The sequence below is a fragment of the Cricetulus griseus genome, unplaced genomic scaffold, assembly GCF_003668045.3.
Source record: "Cricetulus griseus strain 17A/GY unplaced genomic scaffold, alternate assembly CriGri-PICRH-1.0 unplaced_scaffold_93, whole genome shotgun sequence".
In the NCBI taxonomy this organism is placed as follows: Eukaryota; Metazoa; Chordata; class Mammalia; order Rodentia; family Cricetidae; genus Cricetulus; species Cricetulus griseus.
Window position 1 is genome coordinate 13615 of NW_023277436.1, and position 20215 is coordinate 33829.

Genomic DNA, 20215 nt, shown 5'->3' on the forward strand with positions numbered 1-20215 from the left:
AGAACCAACTCTAAGAAGAGGAAGCAGATGTTTAAGCTTGGGGGTTATCACAATGGTGTTATTCAGGCTTGTTACCTGTTAATTAGGTTGGCTCCCGGAATCTCCTCCTTTTCTGTTTTGTAAAATAAGCCATTGGCCTATAGGACAGAGAGGAGGACTTTTACCAGTGGAAGGTAGTAGGCATTAACTGGAGGAGGAAAACCAAGGCCGGATCCTCCTTTTTGGTGTCTTTTTGGGGAGGAGAGGAATCCTAAAGATTTAGTCGGGGCTTTGAACACCAACCACTGTGCAATCAGGCATATCTCTCAGGGTACTCAGAGTGGGACCCTATCATCCTGCCCCTGCACTTCTTACACCTGCACCCCTGCTAGTGCCCGTCCATATTAGCAGGCATAGCTCCAAATTCTATGCTTTCCCTGGGGAGTCCATACTCTAAGGCTCAGTTAGGCCTCGATCGGCCAGGTCAAGTCTGGTAGTGTACTTGAATTGGTTAGGAGGCCAGGGATTCTATTTGAGCCTTGATGAACCCTTTAAAGTTTGTAAAAAGTAAAAGGTCCTAGCAGCAGGAGAATCAGTAAGTCAAGCAAAGGCCACAGAAAGGGGAGGAGATAAGCGAGTATCTCATTCCAGGCACTTGATAGGGAATGATTGAACAGCTCCCTGCAGCGTTTTTCAAGTTCCTCTTGATTTTTTTCATTTGATGCCAAATGACACAGAATTTGTTGGTATAGAAACAGCATTTTTTTCCTGTAAAGTTAAGCATATGCCTCCCTTGTCTGCAGTAATTCTAGGCTGCTCCTGTTTTGCAATACTACCTCTGCTAAGGGAACAATCTGATCTTGTAAATCCTGGACTGATTTATAAACAGCTTGGACATCATAAGTAAGTTGTGACAGGCAAGAGTATGTGGATATTGTGATTCTCACACCTGCAGAGTCAGTGGCTAAGGCTCCTGTCACTCCCAATCCTGTCAAAAAAGGGCTAACTTATTAGGGTGTTTGGGTCTGGGAATGAGATAATTAATGGTTGGAATAGAAATGAACTCATTGTCAGCTAAGATTTCTATTTCTGGGAGGAGGGTGGCCAGGATGCATGGTCCTGTCCAGTTGGTAGGTAGCATTGAATATGCCAGCCCATTTATGCAGGTAAGGAGTTGTCACATGCTGGTACAGGGAGCTGTGGATATTTTAATCACCGAATAACAGGAGTTAAGGAAGCTTGACCCACATCTATATCAAAACTATTATTTTTAAAAAGTTTATAAAAGCAAACTGAGTTATTAAACCCCATGGGCTGAACCTTAAAAGGGATATTACATGTACAATTATCAGATGGGTCTTGAGGGCAGATGGAATCATTAAGTAATGGAACCATTAAGGGCCATTGATTCCCCAGAGCTAGGCAAAGACAACAATCTTCTGCCAATTGAGGATTAGTAATGTGTAGAGCATAATGGGTGGCTGTTATTATTTCAGATGTGTAGGGATCCTTGTCAACCCCTCTGGATTTGGGGAGTAAGAAGGGGTGATAATCTACATGGGGGACTAAGGAGTAAATCATAGACTCTTGAACCGTATGCTCTCTCATGAGATCTGTATGTCCATCATTAGAGACAAGGATGGGGGCCTATTTTATTCCAGCATGCCTATTTTCCTGGGGTGGCAAGGCAGGAAGTGGTAGCATATTTGTAATTGCCAAGAACGTGAGGTGTGATGGACCAATCAACTCCAAATGTGCTGTCAAAATTCTTAAATGTGATGAGAGTAAAATAGGATTGATCATTATGTATGCATTCTTAGAATGTGGCATAGCATGTAGCATGCATTTGATTAACGAAAGTGTATCCTTAGGGGAGAGTCCTGGTTTTCCATTGACTTTGGGAATGTCATTTGGTTTAGAAAAATGTCATTCCTGATGAATGCCGGTGGTGGTTACATAAAAAACCTAAATTTTATCGTTGATTGTTCTAAATTGAATCCTATGTGCTTTCTTTCTATTACATGAAGCAACTCAGGATGAAGGGAAACTGTTAAGAGTTTAAATGCCTCAACACCTGGGTTACAGGAATGACTGATTACAAGAGAATATATTCACCTGTGAAAATCTGTTGGGTTAGAGATTTCACTGAATTTTAATATTGTGGTGTCAGTGTATGGGCTTGTGAATTTACATGCTTGTTCCCAAGAAAGTTAGACCTGTGACCATTCCTGTTGCCAAAACTACAGAAAGTTTTCAAAAACCTGACATAGGTCCCATGGATGAACAGGTAATGATTATGCTCATCCTATATCTCTAACTCTAATGACATTTTAAATCCTTTTTATCATCTTGCTATCAGTTCATAGGGAAGAACTCATGGAAGAGAAAACCCAATTCGTGCAAACAATTTGATAAGGACTTCACACTTGTCTTTAGTTTCAAAAAACATTCTTTTGTGTGAAGGCACTGTGCTAATGAGTTCAAGAGATGCAACATAAATAAGTGGATGTTTTATTCGGGGAAAATTGCACAAATAATAATAAAGAGCCAGCTCTTGGAGCTGTAGTTACGGGCGGTAGAGAGGCACCAGGGTTGGGGGCTAGAAATATTAAAATATAAAATCATTTGCCATATATGAGGTTTGTTTGTGGCCATCTGTTCCACTTGTCTATGTCTGTCTGTCTGTCTGTCTGTCTGTCTGTCTGTCTATGTCAGCCCCCTGTACTTTTGATTACATTTTAAAATCAAGAAGTATGAGTCTTACAGATCTGTTGGGTTTTGTATTGTTTTTAGTATTTTGGTTTTGGTATTTTGAAATGGGCTCACCAACCTAGGTTACCTTCCAGCGTTTTGATCTTCCTGCCTTAGCTTCCCAAGTGTTGAGATTTTGCATAAATGGTTTCAGTAATGTTTTGTAATTTCCATTTTAAAAATCTTTAACTGTCTGACTAAGTTAATTTTTCCTTCACGTTATTTTAAACTGAATTAATTTTGCAATTTTCAAGACAGTTTTACTCTGTAGCTTTGATTATTTGGGATTATTGTCCCCCAGGGCAGTATTTCTCTGTGTAGTTTTGGAGCCTGTCTTAGTAACTAGCTCTTGTAGACCAGGCTGATCTCAAACTCACAGAGATCGAACTGCCTCTCTCTGTAGCTTTGACAGTTGTCCTGGAACTCAATATATAGAACAGGCTGGCCTCAAACAGAGATCTACCTGCCTCTGCCTCCAGAGAGCTGGGATTAAAAGGGTGCACCAATACCACCTGGCTGTCCTTCAATTTAAAATTTTTGTTTCAGTTTAAAGCACAAAGTATAGAGTTTAATCACATCATCTTCCTTCACCTTTGATTATGCGTTTGCTTGTTTGTTTTCTTTCCCCACTACTCTCACATTTGACCTTCCTCATCTCTAGCTGATTTCCTTTCCTCTCCCAATTAGTATGAGAATTTATTTAGTAGTCTACACAAGCAAGCTTGTGTATCCATTTTAGTATCTGCCAAAATAGACTTCAAACAAAAATTAATCAATGAGCTAGGGAAGAACAATCAATATGCAATGGAAAACTCCACCAAGATCATATTTCAATTCTTAATATTTATGCCCCAAATACAAGATCAGTAAGCATACCCAAGAGAAGTAGACAGGATGAAACTATTGAATGAGGGTAAAATTTAACAAAATAGAAACGAAGAAAAATACAAGTATTCAATGAAAAATGTATTTGTTTCTTTGATAAAATCAATAAGACAGACAAAACCATAGCAAGATTATGAGACACAGAAAGAAATTAATAGGGGGCATAACAAATTAGAATTATTAAAAGAAATGGATATTTTCTTTGTAAGGTACCACCTAACAAGTTTAATTAGCATAGCATATACAATTTGAATAGAGACCTTTAACTCATAGTGAAACAAAACTAATCATTACAAGCCTCCCAACCAAAAAGAAAGCTTAGGGCAAGATTGTTTTACCATTGGATTTTACCAGACTTTCAAAAAAGAGTTGAAAATGATAGTCCTCAAATTATTCCATGATAGAAAAACAAAAAGAACTTTAAAAATTCATTTTATGATGTCACAAAAACACAGATACCCATATGTTCTGGCTATTGTTTTTATTTTATTTTATGTTTTTGGCTTTTTGAGACAGGGTTTCTCTGTTTCTTTGGAGGCTGTCCTTGAACTAGCTCTTGTAAACCAGCTGGTCTCAAACTCAAAGTGATTCACCTGCCTTTGCCTCCCCAGTGTTGGGAAGAAAGTCATGTAAGATCACTGCCCACTACCCAGCTCAGGCTGTTTTTTTTTTACATGATAATACATAATGTATGTCAGATGCTAGTCCATCTTACACTTTGAACATGACAAAGGGGACAGTGGAAATTTGGGTTTCTGGACTGTCCCTTTACAGTCTGGATAGTGCAACCAGGTAGACAGACTCTGGGGATTCCACTTTCAAGTATTTAATGGATCATAACCACTCTGATGACCTTGAGATTATTAACCTAATTCAGCACAGATTTCCAGTGTTGCAGTAAATATAAAGAAAATTAAAGACTAATTTCCCTTGTGAATATAGTTGAACAAATACTCAATAAAATACTTACAGAGAGATTCATAGAACACATAAAGAAGATCATCCAAAGCAATCAAATAGGCTTCATCCCACAGAGATAGTACAAGACATAAAAATCAACAAGACAAAATATAACCATAAAATAAACAATAAAAATAAACTTTGAAAAACACAGATTTTATTATCCCTCTACATGCTGAAAAAGCCTTTGACAAAATCAAATGTCATAAAATTCTTCAAGAGATTAGGAATTCAAGATACGTGCACACACATAATAAAGGACATTTACAGAAAGCCTATACACAAAATCAAATAAAATGGAGAGAAACTCAAAGTAATTCTAATAAAATCTGGAACAACACAAGTCTACAAACTCTATATCTACTAAAAATAGTACTTCAAGTTCTAAACAGACCAATCAAAAGCTGAAGGACATCAACTGAAAATAATTTGGAAAGGAAGAAGTAAAAGTATTGTTACATGTAAGTCATATGATGGTATGCTTAAGTGATGCTAAAAATTCAGCAAGGAAAGTACAGGTGATAAACACTTTCATTAAAGTGGCTGGAAACAAGAGTAACATATATATATATTATATATATATATATATATATATATATATATATCCTCCTATATAAAACTTGCAAACAGCTGAGAAAGAAAGGAAGCCACACACATTACAATAGCCTCAGATAATAAAAAATATCTTCTAGTAACTCTAACAAAGCAAGTGAAACAGTTGTATGATAAAAGAAGCATTAAGTATTTGAAGAAGATCTCCAATGCTCATGTATCAGTAGGATGAACACAGTTAAAAGTCCATCCTACTAACAGCAGTCTACAGATTCAGCACAATCTCCATCATCATTCCAGCACAATTCATTCAAGACTTAGAAAGGAGAGTTTGCATTTTCACATGAATAACAAACAACAAGATAGCTATCTTGGTTGTTGTGATGACTACTCCAGGTAGTCAAACTTACTACCTCTGTAAATACCTAAAACTCAATGAGGTGGGTTGGTTTTTTGTTTGTTTGTTTGTTTGTTTTTGGAGACAGTGTTTCTCAGTAGATATGGAGCCTGTCCTGGAACTCTCTTTGTAGACCAGGCTAGCCTTGAACTCACAAAGATCCATCAGCTTCCACCTCTCAAGTGATGTTATTTTAGGCATGTGCCACCAAATGCCCAGAAAGTATTTTCTTATTAAAGGTTTTTAATTATTTGTTTGTTTGTTTTATTTTGGGGTGGGTTTCAAGACAGGGTTCCACTGTGGCCCGTTGAGGCTGTCCTGGAAATAGCTCTTGTAGACCAGGCTGGTCTCCAACTTACAGAGATCCACCTGCCTCTGCCTCCCAAGTGCTGGCAATAAAGTTATGCCCTGCTTATTAAAGGTGTTAAAATAGGAATACATTTCTTTAAACTAGATCTTTGGAAGTGGTAAAATCAACCTTTACCACCTTGGTGTTGGTGCCCGTCTTTAATGCCTCACCTCAGGAGTCAGAAGCAATTGGAGTTCATGAGACTGAGGCCTGCCTGGTCTACAAAATGTGATGCAGGGCTACACAGTTGTACAGTGTTTCAAAAACATAAAAATAGTCATGAGAAAAAAAAAACATCTATAATCTGTGTCACACCTTTTGGCAGCAGTGTACAAATAGCCTGATTTTCCCTGATTGCCCTAGCAATAGCTAATGAGTTTGTTCCTTTCATAGCTTTAGAGCCCACTTCTTTGAAATACTCGTGTATACTGAAGACCAGCTCAGACATGCAGTTGCATAAAACAAACAACTACTGGATTCTTCAAGTTTCCATTGGTGGGCAGCCATTTTTGCACTAACTGAGCCACAGCCTGTGAGACATCCTAATAAATCCACTTTCTACAAACACAGAGAGATTCATTCTACCAGTCCTGTTCAAACAGAGAACATTGAATGATGCTATTTTTTTCATCTTCCAACTGAGGAAGAGGTGCTGACTCACCATAGTGCTCTTAAAGGCATTCTTCCTAGCTCCATTCTCTATGAGTTTTCAGCTTACCATGAAGACTATGCTTTTTATTATTATTCATTTATCAAGAATTTGACATGAATTTCAGGAATAAAACTCCAAATGCAATGGGGGCTATCACACAGTCCTGTCAGGAGAAAAATATATTACCTTGTTTGTGATCTGGTTCTTAAATTTCTCTCAAAGTTTTCTGAATTGCCAGTGATCACTAGGTAAAAAGTAGATTCATTTCTCTTGACCTCTGGAAGAAGCCACAGAACAAACTTCCTTTTTTCTAATTTTGGAGACAGGGTTGCTCTGTAGCTTTGAAGGCTGACCTTATTCTAGATCTAGCATACCAGTCTGGTCTGGAACTCATGGAAATATGCCTGCTACTGCCTCCCAAGTTCTGGGATTAAAGGGATGCACCACCACCACCGGCACAAAGGTTTCTTTGTATCCCCCAAAAATCCCTCTATATTTGTTAATATCCTGGGCACATTTCCAGGTGTTGAATAAAAGAATCATTCAAGTCTGCATGGTATAATAATCTGTGACAACTAGGCACATTGTGTATAGAAGGGAGAAGAGGATGTACCTGTGAAGTGCTGGAAGAGAGCTGAGTCATCTCCTGGAGACAGGGCTAAGTGATATTGAAATTCGTGGTCTGCAGTTTTTTCTGGGTGTGGAGTAGAAGCCAGGCCCAGGGACTCCTGTGCTGTGACTTTAAGCACACTCTAACCCTTAAGGAAGTGCTCTTGTCACTCAAGACTCACTAGCCAATCAGGGACACCTGTCCAACCTGTCAGTCACAAGTCTTGCAGGACGTTTCCTGGAGCCATGCTGCAGGCAAGGATTTACAGCAGAAAAGGCACCAGTGGATTGATTGCTGTGCTGTGAGTGCTACTGTAGGGGCTTGTGAGGGGAGCATGGATTACCACAGAAGCCATATCATGGTGAGTGAAGAAAAGCTATACCAAGATGGGGTGGATGGAATGGGGAGGCATGGGCGATGGTGTGGCAGGCTCTCCCTGCAGCTGTGTGTGAGCCTCCTGCTACATTCAGTGTTCTGTTAGGTCCCATGTGGTCCTAGCAACTTCACAGTCCTGGGGCCAGCCAGTGAATAGTTAAGGGCCCCTGGACTCAGCACATCCATCACGGAGTCGTCATGGGCGGGTGTAGACATACATGCTGGGAAAAAAAAAACTGGAAAAAAACAGCTGCAGTCTCCCTGCCCCCCCCTCCATGTGAGAAAACTGATCTGTACAAAGCAGATTAAAAAAAAAAAAAGGTCTGTTTACTTGGACCTGAAAAGAAAATCTGGCAGATTTACATTTAGAAATCCATCATTAGTATGGATGAAGAGAAGGTAACAACCAGATATTTTGGTTATCTATTTGGTTTCAAACCCGGGAACTGGGCGTGGCATAGACTAGGGTGGAATCCGGTTCCCCGATACCTCTGCCGCATGCATGCAGGTAGTGATAAGGTTAAATAATCAGGTATTTCTAGTTAAAAAAAGGAATAAAAGTGGGGTCCCCAGGGACCAGCACCATCCCAAATCCCGACCTGCACACTGTCTCGAAAAAAAGAAAGAAAGAAAGAAAGAAAGAAAGAAAGAAAGAAAGAAAGATCAGGTAAGTCCTAAACACAATAGTGTTTTAATTTTCAAATAATTGCCAACTGGTGTCCTATTGCTTTACTCAAGAAGAAAACTGGAACTTCATGGCACATCAGGCCTAAAGGTTGCTTTTGACCCTGTAATGCCTCCATGAGCAGCCTGTTGCAGGCCGGTTCTTTGATATGATCATGGGTCTAGTGGCTGGTTGTAAATCAGGGATGGCACATTTGTAATGGTTTGGAGTCTCATGTCTTGACACTCCTGGTGAACAAATGAATATCCAATCATCCTAATCTCTAACAAGCACAGTTAGCATATACTTATCTTTTGGCAGTCCTCCCTCAGCTAAATTCTACTTTGTGAGATTTACTCTCTCCTAAGCATTTGTAAAAACCCTTTGTATTGCTGGGCAGTGGTGGTGCATACCGTTAATCCCAGCACTCGGGAGGCAGAGGCAGTCAGATCTATGTGAGTTTGAGGCCAGCTTGGTCTACAAGAGCTAGTTCCAGGATGGCCTCCAAAGCCACATAGAAACCATGTCTCAAAAAACCAAAAACAACAACAACAAAAAAGTTTTTATTACCAAGGCTTTCATGTAGGCCATCAGTCAGGGAGGACCATTCTTGTAATTACTAATAAGAGCTTGGAGCTTAGGCCTTGGGTGTTTTCCCTAAGGGCCTGATGTATTGATAATTAAACAGAGCCTTATCTAAAACCAGGAATATGGTTGGGAGAGCTGGTAATGGTGTGGAACAAAGCCTTTGTGGAGAGGTTGCTTCAGATGTGGAGAACCCAACTCTTCCCACTACATGGATCTATGGTTATGGGTCCAAGGCCACTGTGCACTTAGTCAGTAACTATCTTAAGATATCCTGTGTTCATCTTGTGCAGCATTGTTTGATTAGCCTCCTACCTGAGTTTGTCCACTTGCATGAGAGTGTCTACTGATTTCATAGAAGTTACCCAAGTTTTTCCATTTTCCCCATGGAAATAGTATACAAGATGCTATTCTTCTTCAGAATCTTACTTGGCATGGGACATACCTTGTGCAAGACCTCCCTATCCCAGATTTTATATTTTCTTCCTTTACATTTTCTATCTTTCTCATCCCCTGCCCGCTGCACCTCAGGATATTTTCAGTGAAGAAGTTGCTGCTGTTTCAGGTCTCTGTTGTACTTAAGAAAAAAAATTCTGGGAATATATTTGCTGTGTGTGTTTCCCATCTGCTCGATAGTTAGACATGTTTCTCCTCTATCTATTTAAATTATTCACAGGGTAACCTGGAGCATGAACATAAAAGACACTTAAGCATATATGAAATGCAAAATGTGTTTAAGCTGCTCCATCTTTTGAGTGTTAGCCAGAGATAAATGCATGTTTTCATTGAATGTATTTTTCTATATTAATCTCCTATGTGTGTGAAGGGATTTCTCCCTGCTAAGGTGTATTAATGCTAGAAAAGCTGCATTTCTATTTTGTGAGAAAAATTTTCTGAGTCAAGCTCTCTTATATTGACTCAAGTTGGCATGATTCCTGTCTGTCATTCACCAAGACAATGACCTTACTCTCTTCAGTACTATGCCTTCAAAATATTTAAATGAATGTACCACCTCAGAGATTTCAAATTGGCCATTTCAGTTATATAATTTACTATTCAATGCAGTCACAGAAAAAGGATTTCCATAAGGTTAATAGCTTATGCCTTCAGATAAAATTAGCTGGAATCATTTACACTGCAGGAGGATTCAGGGTAGGGAACCAGCTGCTGAAGTAACCATTATGGAAAGGGACCTGATTGTGGTAGTGGGAATGATTTTGTAATTTTCCATAATGTTTTTTATGGTGACAAAGTTTCTCTGTGCTTTATAGGCTGTTTTGGAATTTAGTCTGTAGACTGGACTGGTCTCAAACTCACAGAGATCTGACTTTTTCTGCCTCCTGAGTGCTGGGATTAAAGGCAAGGGCCATCACTGTCCAGCCTGTGTTATTAAAATAACAAAAACACATTATTCTCACTTTTAAAAAAATCACTTATTACCATCTTCCTTTTAAATGTTTTCTTTAAGTGTATTACTGCTTTCATCTCTATCCTTGATCCTCAATATTTCTAGGTTTTGAGTAGTTTCATTGCTTTTTCTCTCCAGTGATCATTGATTATTGATTTCTGTGTAGAGCAGTCTCTGTAGCTCAGGCTTGCCTCACGCTGTGTCGCTGAGAATTGCTTTTAACACCTAACCCTGTTTCTCATACCCAGGGCTGGGAAGGCACTCCTGCAGCTCTTTCCAGCCTGGGCCTTAACTGGTCAGTAAGAAGGAAAAATAGATCAGTTATTGAGTGAACTCCAAGATCTCTGTTTTTTAGCAGGGAGTTATAAATAAAGGTGGACCTGTGCAAGAATTGAGTTCAATGACCAACTTTGAAACTGGGGGAGTCACAATGCAGAAAGGGAGAGGCACAATGCACATTGATCTTTCCTCCTTCAATAGTAGTTGAAATTAGCAATGTGGAATTAGGTAATCAATTCATCATGATCTGTAATTGTCCCGAGCGGCCATTTCTTGAGGGTCCACAGATGAGAGCAATTAGGAATCTGGATAAAGGACAGACCTTATGGTGAAAACAAATTGCTATAGTTACACTAAACTGTGATGGCCTGGCTAACATGACTGTTACTTTTTTAGATTTAGATGTACAATCTGAGAGAAAATGTGTGAGAAATCCTTGATGTGCTCTAATAGAAATCCCGTCTCTGAAGCACATGGCCATAAATCTCTTTTCATCTTCTCAAAATAATTTTTTATATAATAACTAAATCATAACCAAGTTCTCTTTTCTGTCACCAAGCCCTACCATGACTCCTTATTGTTTTCTAATTAATGGCCTGTTTTTCTTAACAGTTACACTGTAACAACAGTTACTGTTTGAATGTGACATATATTTGGCTGCAGTATTTCCCAGCTATGAGGTCAAGGGTTAGTGGCACTGCACATTGAGTGTATAATTGAATGTGCACAAAACCCCCGTGTGCTTTGCAGGAGGAGCAGGATGTGTTCTAGGAGAATGGAAGAATGTCTACTAAAATACATACTCTCTCAGCTAGGCCTCTCTTTGCTGGACTTGAAGGACAGAGATGGAAGGACTGGTCTAGTTGGTTCATTTGATCTCTGATCACCTGGTAGGTAGCTACTAAAATTCTAGGCCCAGATAGGTGCTCCTAGCCAATGAGGGACTCTGGGGAGGCTTAGCAATAATCATACTGGTGGCAGGACCCTCTTACTTTCTTTTCAGGATTCTCTCTTTCTGCTCTAGGGAGTTGTAAGGGAGAACACAAGCTGTATCATGGTGAGTGTAGGGTATTCAGTTCAGGTCTGCTGAGCTGTCATTTCTGCCAGAATTTGTATGGACCATGAGACAGACTGTGATTCTCTTGGACCATGATGTGATCTGGGCAGTTGTCCTTGTCCCCTGAGATTCCCTGTATGTATTTTTATTAATATCAGTAGACTCTGCAGTCCTAGAGTGTGAGGATATGATGCTTGCAATAACACTGTCCAGTGTTCACACACAAACAGTGCATTAGGTGTGTAGTGGGAACAGGGATTGGAAAATTGACCATCTGGTTTATAGAAGTTCTGAATATTACATTCCACTTTCAGGTTTGTCTCATAATTATTAAAATAATTTAGAAAATGGTAGAAATATGGTGGTATGGATTGTCTTTCAGCAATACATAATTAGGATTTTTTTAAAAAAAATTCTGCTACCTTGAGCTACAATAAGTTTAGTTCTATGGGGGGGAGGTGTTTCTGGTCTTCAGAGACGTCTCAGGTGTGCATGGTGTTGGTCAGGGAGTTAGTGCAGCATCCACATCTTATGCCATATACCTTGTGGCTGGAAGCAGATTTTAAATTACTCTCCCATGTTGTTTTGGGGTTGGGCCTCAGTTGGGCTAGCTTTACTTGAAACCACAGGAGGCATAAAGGATTGCAGAGCCATAGCAAGATATCTCCTCCTCTTGCAGAAAGAGCTCAAGACCATGGGGATTTGGTCTTTGGGATAAATATCAGCAGCTGCAGGGTCAGAAGAAACAGGTAAACTTGGTAACGTTGTTCAAGATCATATGTCTCCTGGCTGTTTCTTCCATTCTTTTGATTAATAGCTGACTACATTTTCTGACCTGTGTTCTTGGCTTTTTCTCTCCATATTCTTTATTCTTTTACAAGTATTGTACACTTTTTGATTGTGGTAACATTGTGGTTATTTTAGACGTCATATTGTATCAATCTGTGTACTATGTTTTCATAATCCCATTGAACATTCTGAGTATTTCCACTGTGAATGTAGATTTTTAAAATTTCTTTAAACTATTTTTGTCAATGTATTTTGGGAATTTTCTTTTTGTTATAAATTTTTGGGGATTGCCTTGGATTGCATTCATTCTATGCTAAAAATTTGCCACAAACGACAACTTAATTCTGATACATCTTGTTCCCAAGGATTACTCATTTATTCTTCATTTCTTTAGGTTTTGTTGTTCTTGTTGTTGATCTGTGAAAGAGTTATTTTCTTATCGGATAAAGCATATTGTAGATCTTGACAGGTGGCTCAGCACATCTTCTTTTGGGGGATGACCAAAGTGCAGATACTAGCTCTCAAATGGCTCATAATTATCTTCATTCCATATCTTGTATACATATACAAAACATTCTCTCTTATGGAAAACATGTTAAAATATTTCAATAAACTTGATAAATTTCTAAATTCTTATAGCATCAATTCTATTACCATTCATTCTACTCTTCTACACCACATTTGTGCTATAACATGATAGTGTATAATGGAGATTGTAGCTTAATCATGATTTGTCTTAATAATAATAACCTGGAGTCAGTTATATTTTTTAATGGTTAAAGATCAGAGAAACATCAGTAGCCAGCCCCTACTTCTTGCCTCTACTGTATCCTCAGACCAAAGGAGTGATCCTGTCCCTAGGAATATTCAGACTGAACACAATGAGATTCTGTCTCCTCCAAACTTATATTCCTCTCTCTGCCTAGGCATATTGCTTCAATCTCCAACTCATAAGTACTGAAACAGTTTTATCGACCACCACCAGGCTGTTTTTCTCGTTTAGAATGTATCAGGCTGGTGTATCCCAGAAACCATAGAAATTCACCTGTCTCTGCCCCCCAAATAGTTGGGATTAAAGGTGTGCTCCACCATTACCTGATCTCTATGGCTAACTACTGCCTAGCTTATTCGCCAGCTTTGTTTTTTGTTTTGGTGGTTTTTACTTTATTAGTTTATTTGTTTTAGACAAGGAGCCTGATCCAGAACTAGCTTGAAGTCACAGAGATCCACCTGCCTTTGTCTCACAATTGCAGGGATTGAAGATGTGTGCCACCACCACCTGACAAAACTTCATTTTTAAAATCACAAACAAAATAACACCTCACTTGGAGAAACTGTTTACAGGTTGTACAAAATTAATGCCATATGGATTCTAATGAGGTGATGGGGATGATATTTCAGCAAAACTTGATCAGAGTGCTTGTAACTTTTTGCCACCTCCAGGTACAATGGCATGATTCAGGGAGTTGAGTTCTAGGCAGCAAAAGGACTTTCTGATCTACAGAAGTTTCTCAGGTGTGCATAGTGTTGGGTGGGCAGAATCCATGTGTTGTGTCATGATACATGTGTCAGGAAGCAGATGTTAAATTATTCTTCTATGTTATTTTCTGTATGAGCATCAATGGGGCTGGGTTTGCCTCAAACCCCAAGGGGACATGAGAGTGTGCAGAAACATAGCAAGAGTTTACCCCTATTTGTAGAGAGAGCTTTAGAACATGGGGCATCTCTGTTTGGAAGAAATATCGATAGCTGTAGTGTCAGAAGTAGAACAGTTTAAGGGTCCTTTTGGTTAATTTTTGGGAGGATTGAAGACTGTTTATTTAATTTCCAAACACTCAGAATCATGGGTAGTTTGGTAACAATGGTCATGATCAGATTTTACCTGGCTGAGTTTCCTTTGGTTTTTGATGAAAAGATGATTATATTTTCCTGCGTTTTCTCTTGGCTTTTTCTCTCCATCCCCTTTATTCTTTCCCAAACATACACCTTCTTGATTGCTCTAGATTTGCTGTGTGTATAGAAATTGCATTGTGTCAAAGTGGGTTTTATTTTTTTGGAATCCACTTGGGAATTTAGTTTCCAATGTGGATATTGCTTTGGAATCTGATATGCTGTTATAAGTACTAATTCAAGTTACAAATTTACCTTATATAGTATGTTAATAGTGGTACATCGAGTTCCCAATGATCATTTACTGCTTGATTTATGTAGGCTCTTTAATTCCTGTTATTTTTAATGTGTTTAAAACATGACTCCAGACATGATGATGATGAACTGAAACTCTGAAATTTTAAATGAGACTCCTCAATTAAATATTTCCTTTTTAAGAGTTGCCATGATCAGGTGGTGGTGGTGCATGTCTTTAATACCAGCACTAAGGAGGAAGGTGTAAGTGGATCTATGTGTGTTTGAGGCCAGCCTGGAATATAGAGTGAGTTCCAGGACAGCCAGACCTACACAGAGAAACCGTGCCTCAAAAAAAAACAGAAATAAAAACAAACAAACAAAAAACAAAAACAAAAGAAAAATAGTTGCCATATATCATGTTGTTTCTTCAAACAATAAAAACCTAACTAGGACATAAGTTTGTGCCAGGGACTGGGGTATTTCTGTGATAGGGTGGCCCTATCAAATAATTTCTCTGTTGTCTTGATCTGCATGCTTGCCTCTCCCTTTATGTCTGTTCATTGGGATTTCTTTCTCAAGGCTATGTGATATTTAAAGGGACAAGAAATGGTGCATGTGAACCTCCTATTCAGTTTCCTTGTGTGACTGGGTGAATACATTATAATGTACATGTTATGAAATCAGTGCAGGATGACTCCAAATTATATGATTATACTACCAAAGACATATACATTTACAATGTGAGTATCACACTGACTGTTTTATGCATGTATGGGTTCTTTTAGGATGCAGTGTCCTATGATGATGTCCTCATCAAATTCACTCAGGAAGAGTGGGCTTTGCTTAATAATTCCCAGAAAAATCTCTACAAAGATGTGATGCTGGACACCTACAGGAACCTCAGTGACATAGGTAAGACTTAATTTTCCTTTCCTTGGTTATTGATACTCATCTGTAATATCTACTGGGAAAAGGGAAACTAAGGTGAATATTTCATAGATATAAGTTTCTTTGAAGATATTAACATAAGTTTTGTACATTTTCCATTAATAGATAATATATTTTCTGATATTGTATTTTAGGCTACAGATGGGAAGAACATAACATTGAAGAACTTTGTCAAAGTTCTAGAAGACATAGAAGGTAATTTTCTTGTGCAAGTTTATTCCAAATTTGCCCATGAGAAAGTTTAATGCATCCTGGAAGTTGTGAAAAAACAACAGTGTAAATAAGCGCGCGCACACACACACACACACACACACACACAAATATCATATATATATTATATATATAAATATATATAATATATATTTTTTGTTTTATTGAGACAGGTTTTTCTCTGTGACTTTGGAGCCTGTACTGGAGCTAGATCTTTTAAACTAGGCTGCTCTTGATCTCACAGGGATCCACCTGCCTCTCCCTCCTGAGTGCTGGGATTAAAGGCATGAACCACCACCACCATACTTCAGCTTAAAGTATGTTAATGATTCTTAATTTCTCACAAAAATATGTACCTCAATGGTGTCCCGACCTGCAGGACATCAAACTAGGGCAAGAGAGTCAGGGATATGGAATGGGGACAAGAGACACATAAAGAACAAACACAAGACAGGATTCTTATCAAGTGGTAAACTTTACTTTTCTCAGGCTAGCTTATATAGTAAGCCAAGCAGGATATGGGGAGGGGTAGAACGGGTTGTTTGTGAGCCAGGTATTAGTATAGGCAGGATATTAGGAAGCCACAAAGAGGATGTTTGACAGGGTGAAGAGTTTATGAGTCAGAGGCCCAGGAAGTGTTGCCTAAGTGACTGAGCCTTTGGGTGGAGGCCTGGGTCGAGTTGTTTCTTTTCTTGAGCTGATGTTCTAAGGAGCTGCTATGTAAAGGTTAACTATGTGGCCTGCCTAGCATGGCCTAGGATCTCAAGCCAAGCCCTGAGATTTGGCTCCCAACAATTTGGGATATATTCCCATGAGAGCTATGCTGTGGAAATGCCAATCCTTTCAGTTTCATACCATTCAGATATTTTAAATGGTATACACATAATATATTATGTCCATGACCTTCTAAGAAAAAAGAGTGTATAATAAAGCTGCCATTACTTATATTTGTTACTTTGCTAAGTGTATTGAAAGTGTCAGTCCACGAGACACAAGAAATGTGTTGTGTAGAAACATTAATCCCTATACCACACATCTGTGAAGAAAAGAAATTTAAACTTTGTGAATGCAGTGTGGAAAACTTTTATGTGTTATTCTTCCCTTAAGAAGAATATCATGGAAAACAGGGTAGTGGTGGCACATACCTTTAATATCAGCACTCAGGAAGCAGATGCAGGTGGATCTCTGTGACTTGGAGGCCAGCCTGGTCTACAGAGTGAGTTACAGGACATCATAGAAAGCTACACAGAGAAATCAAATCATAAAAAAACTAAGGAAAAGGAATATCATATGTCACTATAAATACATGCCATGTGAGCTTAGGAAAGTAGCAATGTATCTCTCTCTCTCTCTCTCTCTCTCTCTCTCTCTCTGTGTGTGTGTGTGTGTGTGTGTGTGTGTGTGTGTGTGTGTGTGTGTGTGTGTGTGTGTGTGTGTGTGTGTATGTGTATGTGTGTGTGTGTGTGTGTGTGCGTATGTGTATGTATGTGTGTGTGTGTGTGTGTGTGTGTGTGTGTATGTTGTATGTGTGTTGTAATGTGTGGTGGTGCGTGTGTTGTGTGTGTGCATGTTGGTGTGGCGTGGTGGTGGTGTAATGTGTCGTGTATTGTGGTATGTGGTGGATGTGTGTGTGTGTGCGTGTGTGTGTTGCGTGTATGTGTATGTGTGTGTGTGTGTGTGCGCGTGTGTGTGTGTATGTGTGTATGTGTGTGTATGTGTGTGTGCGTGTGTGGTGTGTGCATGTGTGTGTGTGTGTGATGTGTGTGTGCATGTGTATGTGTGTGTGTGTGGTGTGTGCATGTGTGTGTGTGTGTATGTGTGTGTGTGCTGTGTGTGTGTGTGTGTGTGTGTGTGTGGTGTGTGTGCATGTGTGTGTGTGTGTCTGTGTGTGTGTATGTGTGTGTGTGCGTGGTTGTGTGTGTGTGCGTGTTGTGTTGTGTGTGTGTGGCGTGTGTGTTGTGTGTGCGTGTAGTTGTGTGTTGTGTGGCGTGTGTGTGGTGGTTGTGTGTGCGTTGTGAGTGTGTGTGTGTGTGTGTGCTGGTCTGTGTGTCTGTTGTGTGGTGTGTGTGCGTGTGTGTGTGTGTGTGTGCGTGTGTGTGTGGCGTGTGTGCGTGTGTGTGAGTGTGTGTGTGTGTGTGTGTGCGTGTGTGTGTGTGTGTGCGTGTGTGTGTGTGTGTGTGTGTGTGCGTGTGTGTGTGCGTGTGTGCGTGTGTGCGCGTGTGTGTGTGCGTGTGTGTGTCTGTGTGTGTGTGTGCGTGTGCGTGTGTGTGAGTGTGTGTGCGTGTGTGTGTGTGTGCGTGTGTGTGTGTGTGTGTGTGCGTGTGTGTGTGTGTGTGTGTGTGTGTGTCTCAGGAAATTAGAATATATGAAATGTATTCAGTAGTTCCCCACTTTGAATAGTTTTGTTGAATGTGATACAAGTTTACAATTAGTTTGTTTTCCAACTTCATTGGAATGGCATAACAAAGTCATAATGAAGAAAATCCTCATGAGCACTGGAATGTATGAACACTTCCATTTTCCCTGGTATATGCTGCCAATAGAGTATGATTCACACTATAGAAAAGCTTAAGAATGCGTGAATGTGGAAAAACACTCAGTTCCTCAAGTTATTTTCAAATATGTGAAAAATCTGTCATGAATGTGGGCCATGAAATAAAGGCGCTTACTGTTTATCACAGGTATCTTCAAAGACATAAAGCAACCCCTCATGAAGGAAGCAACATGAGTGTAAAATTTACAATCTGATTCCTCTTTACAATTAGACCAAATTATAAAATTAATTCATACAGATACAAAGTTTCATCAATATAATGCATGTGGTAAAGCTTTTCACATGTGCCAATTATCTCTGCAGAAATGCAAGAATCAATACAGGAGTGAAACCCTGTGAATATACTCAATGTGTTAAAACCTTTGTGTGTTTAAGGTATCTTCAAAGGCATGAAAAAGTTCATCCTGGAGAGAAATCACATGAACGTGTTCAATATAGTGAAGTCTTTGCATGTCACAGTTGTCACAAACTCCATAAAAGAACACAAACTGGAGAGAAAACCCATGAATGTAATCAATGTGGCAAAGTTTTTGCAAGTTATTGTGTGCTTAAAATACATATAAGATCACATACTGGAGAGAGACCCTATGTATGCAATCAGTGTGGTAAAGCATTTGCACAAGTCAGTCATCTCCAAACACATAAAAGAATACATACTGGAGAGAAACCCTATGAATGTAATCAATGTGGTAAAGCTTTTTCAAGTCAGAGTGATCTTAAGAAACATAAAAGAACACATACTGGAGAGAAACCCTATGAATGTAATCAATGTGGTAAAGCCTTTTCACAGGTCAGTAGTCTACAAAATCATAAAAGAACGCATACAGGAGAGAGACCCTATACATGTAACCAATGTGGGAAAGCCTTTACACAGTCTGGTAGTCTACAAACACATGTAAGAACACATACTGGACAGAAACCCTATGAATGTAATCAATGTGGTAAAGCTTTTTCACATGACAGTAATCTAAAAACACATCAAAGAACACATTCTGGAGAGAAACCCTATGAATGTAATCAATGTGGGAAAGCCTTTGCACAGATCAGTGGTCTACAAAAGCATAAAAGAGCACATACTGGAGAGAAACCCTATATATGTAACCAATGTGGTAAAGGCTTTACACAGTCTGGCAGTCTACAAATACATGTAAGAACACATACTGCAGAAAAACCCTATGAATACCGTCAGTGTGGAAAAACATTTTCACAAAAGCTCAGTATTGAAATTCATAAGAGAACACATTCTTGAGAGACACCCTGTGAATGTAATCAATGACATAATGCCTTTGTCTGTATCACCAGTCTTTAAAATCATGAAAGAAATCATACTGTAGAGAAACGCTATTAATGTAAGCAGTGTGGTAATATTGTATACTTTACATTTCACGATATTCTTTGAGGCCCTGAGAAAATTTGTACTGAATGGTATCTTACTATAAAGTATTTGGTAAGATCTTCTACCAACACACATTTTGTTACACAAGATTCTATAGAGAAAAAAAATCTCACAAGTGTCAACAATCTGCTCAAGCATTATGGTGTCTCTATTTTGTTCGCACCTCAAAACTTGTATGGAAAAATGTCCTATGAATTGTTTCATAAAATAATCATTTGATTTCAGACTTTAATTAGTTAAAAACCTCATTCTGATCAGTTGTTTGCTCTAAATTCAATGCTATGTGCCTGCTTTCAGTTGGTGAAACAATTCATGACGCATGAAATCTGTTAAGACTTTAAATGCCTCAAGACCTGGGTTACAGGAATGACTGCTTAGAAGAGAAAACAGTCACATGTGAAAATCTGTTTGGTTAGAGTTTTCATTCAATTTTAATTATTGATGTCAGTGTTTCTGTTTGTGAATGTTCATGCTTGTTCCAAAGAAGTTAGACCCTTGAGTATTCCTGTAGGAGGAACTCTAGAAAGTCCATACAATGAACTTGTCATAAATTTGCTCGTCCATATCTCTAACGATGTTCATATTTTAAATTATTTTTGTATCATGTTGATATAAGTTAATAGGGAAGAACACATGGAAGAGGAAGCCAAATTCATGTAAATTATCTGGTAGAGACTTCATACTTGTC

General features: G+C 38.9%; 1 pseudogene; it reads left to right on the forward strand.

Moving 5' to 3' along the window:
• Positions 1–1088: 1088 nt before the first annotated feature.
• Positions 1089–18694, forward strand: LOC113839142 (annotated as a pseudogene).
• Positions 18695–20215: the final 1521 nt, after the last annotated feature.